This window comes from Anneissia japonica, unplaced genomic scaffold (genome assembly GCF_011630105.1).
Source record: "Anneissia japonica isolate Jap-2015-1 unplaced genomic scaffold, ASM1163010v1 scaffold9045_len16880_cov112, whole genome shotgun sequence".
NCBI classification, from domain to species: domain Eukaryota; kingdom Metazoa; phylum Echinodermata; class Crinoidea; order Comatulida; family Comatulidae; genus Anneissia; species Anneissia japonica.
In genome coordinates this window covers 7,105-16,113 of record NW_022726875.1, presented here as the reverse complement: position 1 = coordinate 16,113, position 9,009 = coordinate 7,105, and the positions used below count along the sequence as shown (strand labels likewise).

Below are 9,009 nucleotides of genomic sequence, written 5' to 3'. Positions count from 1 at the left end.
GGCCTCCCCAGGGGCCCCCGCTGGCGCCAGCCCTGTCTTAAAAACTCTCTAGTCTACTAGGACTAGGTCCGTGTTCACGCGACGAAGCTATACAAACATGTTCAAGTTGCCATCTGTTTCTTTCATTGCATTTCAAACTAATGGGTCAAAATTTTGATGTTTATTATAAAGGAATATTTACCAACGCTTTTCAATAAGTTAGCTTACGATAAAATGTAAAAATAAACAAGTTTATTGAAACGGAGACTTATTATAATGTGAAAAACTGCCACCTTGCGATTTGTTGTCAGTGGCGTAGCTAGGTTGTAAGGGGCCCTTACGCATGCAAATTGACTGACCATGATGATGACATAATTGACTGAACTGATGATGACATTAATGTCGAAATATTTAATACTGACACGACAGTGTGCATTTCGATACTTGGAGTATGTATTATACTATCTTGGCTGACTATGTCAACCAACAAGTGCACTACTAATGTACACTTAGGAGCAGGGGGTCCCTTCGATTTTTTATACTGTATTTTGACAATAAACTTTTTATTTATTTTTAATTTTTTTAATTTTTAGATGTTCTCTGGCCTCAGGGCACATTTGAAGACCTAGCTATTGGCTGGACTGACGATAATAATAAGCATTTCTCCTTCATATGACCAAAAGCAAAAAAACATTCGATATTTATTGACACCTTTTAATGAATATCGTTATCTTAGATCAGGAGATACAAAAGTAAATTTCGAAAATCCAATTCGGATTATTTTTGATCAGTTGAAAACAAATATAAACACGATCCCAAACGTTTGTGGATGAAATTAATAAACATACAGAGAAATACAAAAATTCAAAAATATTCATCCAAATCTTCATTGTGAACAATTTTTGCAATTATTTTAGGAACAGAAATGTTAAATTTAAATAAAGAAGACAAAACAGAATGGAAAAATTCAAATTGTATTCACGCACTAAATTTTATGGGACTTGTATTTGGCAATATTGAAAATCTGGCATGTTTATCTCAAATGGTAACCTTGATGTTCATAATTTCAATATTAGGCTACCAAGACTTGCATCACGCTAGATCACGAAATCTCTATGTTCATTATAAATTAATCATTAATGAATAGTATGGTTCCAAACGATTTGAAAGTCTCAATGGCTAGCCCATATACGAAGGTAAAGGCAACAGAGACTTAACAATTACAGTACATTATAGAACAATCTCAGTGGTATGCCACATAGTTAAAATTGTTAAAAAGCAAGTCCGAGATCAAATTATTACAGTATTTCAATAAAATGACCTTATAAATGTTGACCAATATGCTTTCTGAAAGTACCACTGAACTGTTACAGGCCCTCACCGTGTAATGATTTGCTAGAATCCATTAATGAACGCTATATGATATTGATTGTAATAATAATAATAATAATAATAATAATAATAATAATAATAATAATAATAACTCCGTTCCACGCGCCTCAGGATATTGGTTAAGTAACAATTATTGTTGTGTCTTCTTAATAATGTGACCATTATAAGTATTTTAATAATAATAATAATAATAATAATAATAATAATAATAATGTCATTTTGTTAGGCGCACGTATCCATCCCTAGTAGGGGTGCTCGCGGCGCCGTTTTCCACCTGCCGAGTGTACATGTAGCCATTTTCGGCATTATAATGTGGAAATTAATTAATTTTAATTATTTATTTAATCGTGTGCAAAGTGTTTTGACACAATACAACCATCATCATACATTACTATTACAAAAAATTGAAAACTTACCTGAAAGGAAGCAAACAATTAAATGTAAAATAAAAATTGCTTCATTAGAGTTTTTAAAGGGAGTGGGGCCCTTACAGGTTGGGGGCCCATGTAGCTCGTGGGTCCAGGTTCAATGAACCTGCTGAATTGTTTTGATGTTAAACCCTCTACAGTAGCTTTGTTATGGTGACTAACCGGCCTATTGTGTAAGTTTACAGATTGTTTTTTTTTTATGTATGAATTTACGTGCAGGTTTTCTTTGTGACTATTGTATATAATCAATATAATTATGATACAAACAAAATTTTACCGGGGAATTATTTTTTACAAGAGTTAAACAAATCTTGGTAGGCCTAATTTTTTTTTTCGTGCGCTGGGGGTAGTTATAAGATAAGATAAACTTTAATGTCATATTCCAAACAAGTGAACTATGAAATTACACATTTATCAAATTAATTATTTGTACATTTAAATTTATTAATTCAGCTATCTGAAGTACGTTACCCTTCATACAAGAAACAATTCAAAAAGTATTTCACCTACTAATGTTTATCAATTCAATTACCCTAGTAAATCATTATTATTATTATTATTATTATTATTATTATTATTATTCTAAAATAATACTTTGTTAGCTTATGTTTTATAAGTAATAAAGATAGATTTTCCGACCCACAACAAACCAAACATCGTATGTATTTTGAATGTAAATATACTCACTTTTCATATTCATGATTGTAGCTTAACATTAGCCATAATTTCTGGAGAAGAAAAAAAAATATACACACTGGCGTCTCAATTTCAACATTATTTTGTCATAGATCTAGTCCTATATATGATGTATGATAAATTCGTTTTCCTGGTAGAAAAGTTGAACCGATAACAGACAAAAATAAGCAACATCCGAATACATAGGCATAGAATATAGCCGTAGCAAAGAGGGCAGAAAGTCATGGCACCTCAGGGTTGGCGCCAGGATTTTCCCCCGACGGAAGGGCCGATGCCCCGACTAGGGTTCAGATTTCCCCGACGAAAGCAAAGTAGGCGTGGTCGAGCTTTGATTAAACGGTTGCAACAGTTGTCCTAAATTTCGACAATTTAGGGGTTTCAAAGGTTTATTTACTCGATTTTAGAGTTTACTAATATGTAGAAAATACATATTTTTTTCCTCCCCAACAGGGGGGGGGGCAGCTCTCCCCGAAGGGGAGGCGTTGGCCCCCGTCCCCTGGCGCCACCCCTGTGACACCTTCTATATTTCTGTCGAGATTATAGTCATCCTTCTATGAAACTTGAACACAGACAATTAGAGAAAGTTGAAGAAGGGGTAGGAAAAGGGGATTAAAAAGCTAAGTGAGTCTTTCACACCATCAAACCCGTAGTTTGTCAGGAGGGTAGGGTGTGAATATGAGGTGAATTTAAAGGAAAACGTCCCAGACCAGATATTTCAAAAACGGGTCAACTGATCCGAATGAAACTTTCGGGAAAGTTTATCCCAAGTTACAAGGAAGATATTATTATGTGTAGGGGACGATCCAGGTTAGGGAGTAAATTTGAAGGTCATTGAAATTGCTTACGTCCCAGTTATAGATGAATAAAAATGACACTTTGCAAAATACTTTTTCATGGAGAAATGAAGAAATTATCCAATTTTGGTGACGATCCGTAGTAGGTGTGGATATAATGACCATTTAACGATTTTTTGTTGACAGTTGATTAAATTATTTAAATTTGCGTTTTCTAAAGCGCTTAAACCAGTTACAGCTAGGTTAAACTAAAAAATACCGTGATATGCATGAACAATTTTCGTTTTCAGTCATTGAATCGCTGTGAACTGAAAATGCACATTCCTATGCAAGGTCGGCCCATATAGCGCGCAATGGTTATGAGTCACGATGTACCTCGCTATTACCATTGCAGCCATAGTTCAAGTCTCACTAATAACATCGCACTGAACTTGGTGTTCGATGTTTTTTTCCCCACTTCATTTTTTTTCACTTCATTAATATTATATTGGTTTCAGTGTTTTTTTTTTTTTTACTTTATACCTTTTAACAACTTTTCTTTTTGTTGCAATTTCAACTTCATTTCTCATTAAAGCAATGGGGAAAAGACCTATGTTCTGTTTTTCAAACAGTCATAGTAAGTCTATTTATTATTATTATTATTATTATTATTATTATTATTATTATTATTATTATTAGATGAGAGACTCAATGGTGATGAAAACCTAACAATTAAGAAAGCTTACGTGAAGAATGGTCAGACCATGGTCAGGCTACCATAGCCTAGAAAGTGGAGAATGGTCAGACTAAAACCTAAATATGGAGCTTGAGCCACTGACAGTGACTGGTCCCTTCAATATATAACAACTTTATTAGTCACATAGATGCTCTATAAGGCTGAGCTTCTAGGGGTTTTAATTTGCTTCAAATTTCAAACGATGGGAGAAGAGATTTCCCTTACCATACCACACCCGTTCGGTACTTTACATCTCACTTGAGCCTTTCGGCCCACTATGGGCAACACCCAATACCCAGTATGAAATTTAGGGAGGTAAAAGATGAAACGTACTTGCACACCTATTTTGTAGATTTTGGTGTCTTCGGTCTTCGTTTTATAAACCCCCCGAGAAGAACGCTAAGATTGTGATGATGATGATGTGGGTTCAACACTGATCACCAAGATTCAATGTGTGATGTTTTTGATTTTTATAATGATGGGCTGACGATGCAATAAAGAATTCCGTCTTCTTGTTGTTAAGCTCCAACTTATTTTTAGTCATCCATGACCGCAGATCTGAGATGTATTTGGAGAGGCTATATAAGGAGCAAATTCCATCACCAGGAACATTGGGCTTAAATGATAAATATAACTAAATATCATCAGCATAGATATGGTACTGGATGAAATGTTTGTCTAGAATTAGAATGAGTCTAGAATGTGAAAGCTTGGGGTCCAATGTCAGACCCTTGAGGAACACCAAAAGAGAGAATATGAGAGGTGGAGAAAGAGTTCTGGATTCGAACTCGACAGGATCTGCTTAAAACCAACTCTTAATGTTTTCCGATAAACAAAAATCATTCTCCAGGCGATGTATCGACAATCTCAAATGCTGAAGGCAAGTCTAGCATGAGAAGAAATACCGCCATTTTGGTAATCGATTGCTCGCAAAATGTGGTTCTGAACACGAATCAGAGCAGTCTCGGTACTGGGAAACCGTCGATATATGCAGACTGAAAAGGATCTGCAAGATCATGGAAATTGAAAACAATTAGGGTTATCCACATATTCACAATATTTAGGCCACTTTAACAAATTTTTCCTTTTCCTGGGAAAACATTATCAACATGATCAATGATCAATAGAATTGAAATTACGAGTTATGTGTAAAACTCTGGCATGACCACATCAATGTGAGGAAGTACAACAGTAGCATCAATAATTGAATGATCTGAAAATAAAGGCGGATCGACAACTAAAGAGTATCCATTAGAATTCTTAATCAAAATATCAAATACGTTTTAGGGCCTGACTATAATTATATTGTTGTTGTTTTGTATTAATCTTCCTTTTTGCGATGCGATGTACCAACAGATTTTCCGAAAGGACGCAAATAAAGTCTTGAATCTTGAAAAACCAAAAAAATATTAAGAAAATCAATTAATATACAGTAAATTCTAGAAGATTTCAGATCAGACTGGTAACCAGGAGATGATTACACCGATGATTTTAGTCACAAAGGAAGCTCATACAAGTCAAAATAACTTAAAACAAGATTATCTCTAACTACGATGATTTTGGTCATGATATCTAACTAACTTGTTTAAACCGCCCAGATTTCGAGAAAAGCATTTTCACTCTTGTGCGGCTGCTGATGGAATATTCTATCCATTGATAAACACCGAAGAATATTGCCATAAACATGAATATATGAGGGTCTCTTTGAGTCAGCTTCGTGAAATATTGTTGAATAAACAAATATTAATATATAAAACTTGGCAATAACTAAATAAAGGCCTATCAAACTCAAAAACGCTTTGATTATTTATTCAAAAGCATGGTTTGTTGCTCTTCCAAACCCGGGCTGCTCACCCAAACCTCTTGAATCCTATCAAATCCATAAGTAAATAATAATAGGCCTACCTTCGACTTCTGCTGTGGTATATCCGACTGAATTTCCATCGGAATTGCTGAAATAAATACAACATTAACTTAATACCAATGTGGGTACAATAAAATATAATAATAACAACAGTATTTGTACTACTAATAATGTAACCGGTGTAACACTACAGTGTCGAGAGATACAATGATAATCAAGATACCAATTCAAGCTGAATATAAAAGAGTTTATTCGTGAAATGCGTGACCACAAGACGCAGCTTGTTCACGCCGGTACTCCTCCGAGACTCTTCTCCCCCTAGTCTAGTCCTATATTGCGGCCCAGACTATTTCGCGGGAACATCCCATAATCATGTATGTACAAAAGTTGAAAGATTAAATAACACTACTTACCACTTACCACTTTACCACTACTACCACCACCGCCGCCGCACAGTGGGCCAGAATCAATTCAAAGTGTGCCAAAAGTCGAAAATAGGTAATGTGACAACTTCAACTTTTAAAGGTTGTTTGAGGTCGAGAACATCCTAAATTATATTAATCCACCAATAATTTCATATTTAGTGAATTTTCATAGTGTGATATAACCATGTAAACATGAAAAAGTTGTATTTTACACGTAAAATGATAAAATTGACAGTTTTGAAAAACTCCCTATGACTTTACTTAGATGAAAGCAGTCAACTTGATACTTCTTGTAGTATTTGCCTATTGTTAACTAAATTAGATAGTAAAATAAAAAATGACATTATTGGTATATTTTTAGAATAAAGGACATTAAATATGAGCCAAAAACGCTTAAAAACATTTTTTTCATAAAACCAACTTAAAAGTTAGAATTGCCGGCGATTTTCGTCATGCTTTTGACATCAACATTTCTGGCAGAGCCTAAGCTTTACGTTAATGCCAAGTTTAGATGCCAATATCTGCCACCCTGCATTTAGCAAGCGATATAATATACCCCCCCCCCCAATACAAAAGCGCCATTATTTAATTAAGGTATACGATAAAATCATTCCTGCAGCCATTGGGTGCCAAATGTAAAAACAAGTACACTCGATTTCCAGTGTCATATCTAGGAGTGAATTGGGGAGGGAGATCATTGGTGGATCTGGAGGGGTCAGGGTCCTGACCACACCACATTTGACAAAAACATTAAATAAATAAATATTTAAAAAATAATTCTAGACTTTTCCAGGACCCGTAAGCTGATTATTGAATTTTGTGTTACGATTGGACAATTAAATGGCGGAAATGCTCAATCAAAATTTTGATGGGGGGAGGACCCCGTTTCAAAAAAGAAAAGAAAAAAGAAAGAATGCGTAAGCAATTAATCATATTTATACCTCTACACACAGTATTAAAAATCAGAAAAATTTACCTGACCGTTTTCAATAGGGTAAACCTTGATTTTGTTTTCATTAAAGGTCATTAAAAGATACTTCAGAAGTCTGAAAAGCTCACTTCCCGCAATCTAGGAATCAAAATTTCCCAGGGGCTAGCATGATTCCGCCTCTCCCCCGGTTCCTTCTTAGGGTTCATTGATTCATTAAAAAACGTCAAGAGAGGGAAACCAAAATTTCAGAAGTTGAGAAAACCCGTTTCCCGACATATAGGAATCAACATTTTCTCACCACCGTCCTATTTGGGGTTCATCGGTTCATGGAAAACAAAATAGGCCTACGTATGCAACTACTCTTTTTTTTATACACACATAGGCCTGTTTACTGTAATAAGAATGATAAAGTTGACATGACTGTTTTCAAGGGAGGGAAAATCTTGAACTTTAAACAACTTAATTGTTATTAAAATAGGCCTACACCTCAAAAGTCGGGAAATCTCATTTCTCGCCATTTAGGAAACAACATTTTTCCGGGGAGGACCTCGACCCCCTTTCATTTTGAGGTCAATTATTCTAGGAATCATTTTTTTCCGACACTTTCTCTTTTGTTTTTATTTTTTTATTTATTTTTTTTAAACATTTTGACTCCATCCTAAATCTGAAGCCAAATTGCCTCTGGAGATTATAAGGGCATCCCAAGGTGAGTAATGGGATGGGGGTAAATGCCCGATGAAGTGGGACCGCTCATTTAATTTCTTTATTTCATTTATTTATTTAGCATCCATTCAAATACAACAATTATTGCTCACGCAAATTATAGCGATATTATGTAATTTCAGTCTGTTTGACTGTGATCTTTTGTGCTTATTTTCACTGGTGAGGGTTGACTGATGGGGTGATCGTGGACTAAGGGGGTACTGCAGGTGTCTTAACACTCCACCTTCAACCCTTTTCTTTGAAGAAATGTATTTTAATAATGTCACATAAAGTGTAAAATGTTCTAATTTGAATTTGCCGGTCTAGAAACCCTCATTCGTGTCATACTGAGCTCTGGCAAGTTATTCTATCTAGATCTTAAATTTTACGTCGTCAAATAAAAAAAAAACTTTAATGACGTCATACATATTTAAATATGCTTGCGTTGAAATCTACAGGTTAGAAAACCCCTCATATGTTCTAATAACCAAGGTAATATGAATCTGCCTAGGTATTACAATGAATATTTTACTCATCCAATCAAAAAACAGTAATTTGATGACGTCAATTCTGGCCCACTGTGCGCCGCCGCACAGTGGGCCAGAATTGTTTCAAAGTGTGCCAAAAGTCAATACTCATAAGAAAATACTGATTATGTTCATGTTAAGACTGTTTAAGGGGTTTTCGAACCTGCTGAATTCAATTAAACTATTTTAAAATATGTATGACGTCATCAAATTACTGTTTTTTGATTTGATGAGTAAAATATTCATTGTAATACCTAGGCAGTTTCATAGTACCTTGGTTATTATAACATATGAGGGGTTTTCTAACCTGTAGATTTCAACGCAAGCATATTTAAATATGTATGACGTCATTAAAGTATATTTTTTTATTTGACGACGTAAAATTTAAGATCTAGACAGAATAACTTGCCAGAGCTCAGTATGACACAAATGAGGGTTTCTAGACCGGCAAATTCAAATTAGAACATTTTACACTTTATGTGACATTATTAAAATACATTTCTTCAAAGAAAAGGGTGGAAGGTGGAGTGTTAAGAAGACACCTGCAGTACCCCAT

General features: G+C 34.8%; 1 long non-coding RNA gene across 1 annotated transcript in view; it reads right to left on the bottom strand.

Annotated features, from left to right (window-relative positions):
• Positions 1-2,485: 2,485 nt before the first annotated feature.
• LOC117113366 overlaps positions 2,486-9,009 on the bottom strand; it is a 7,793-nt gene continuing 1,269 nt past the window's right edge. The window contains exon 3 of the long non-coding RNA XR_004446197.1: positions 2,486-2,527. This is a non-coding gene — a long non-coding RNA (uncharacterized LOC117113366). The remainder of the gene's footprint in view (positions 2,528-9,009) is intronic.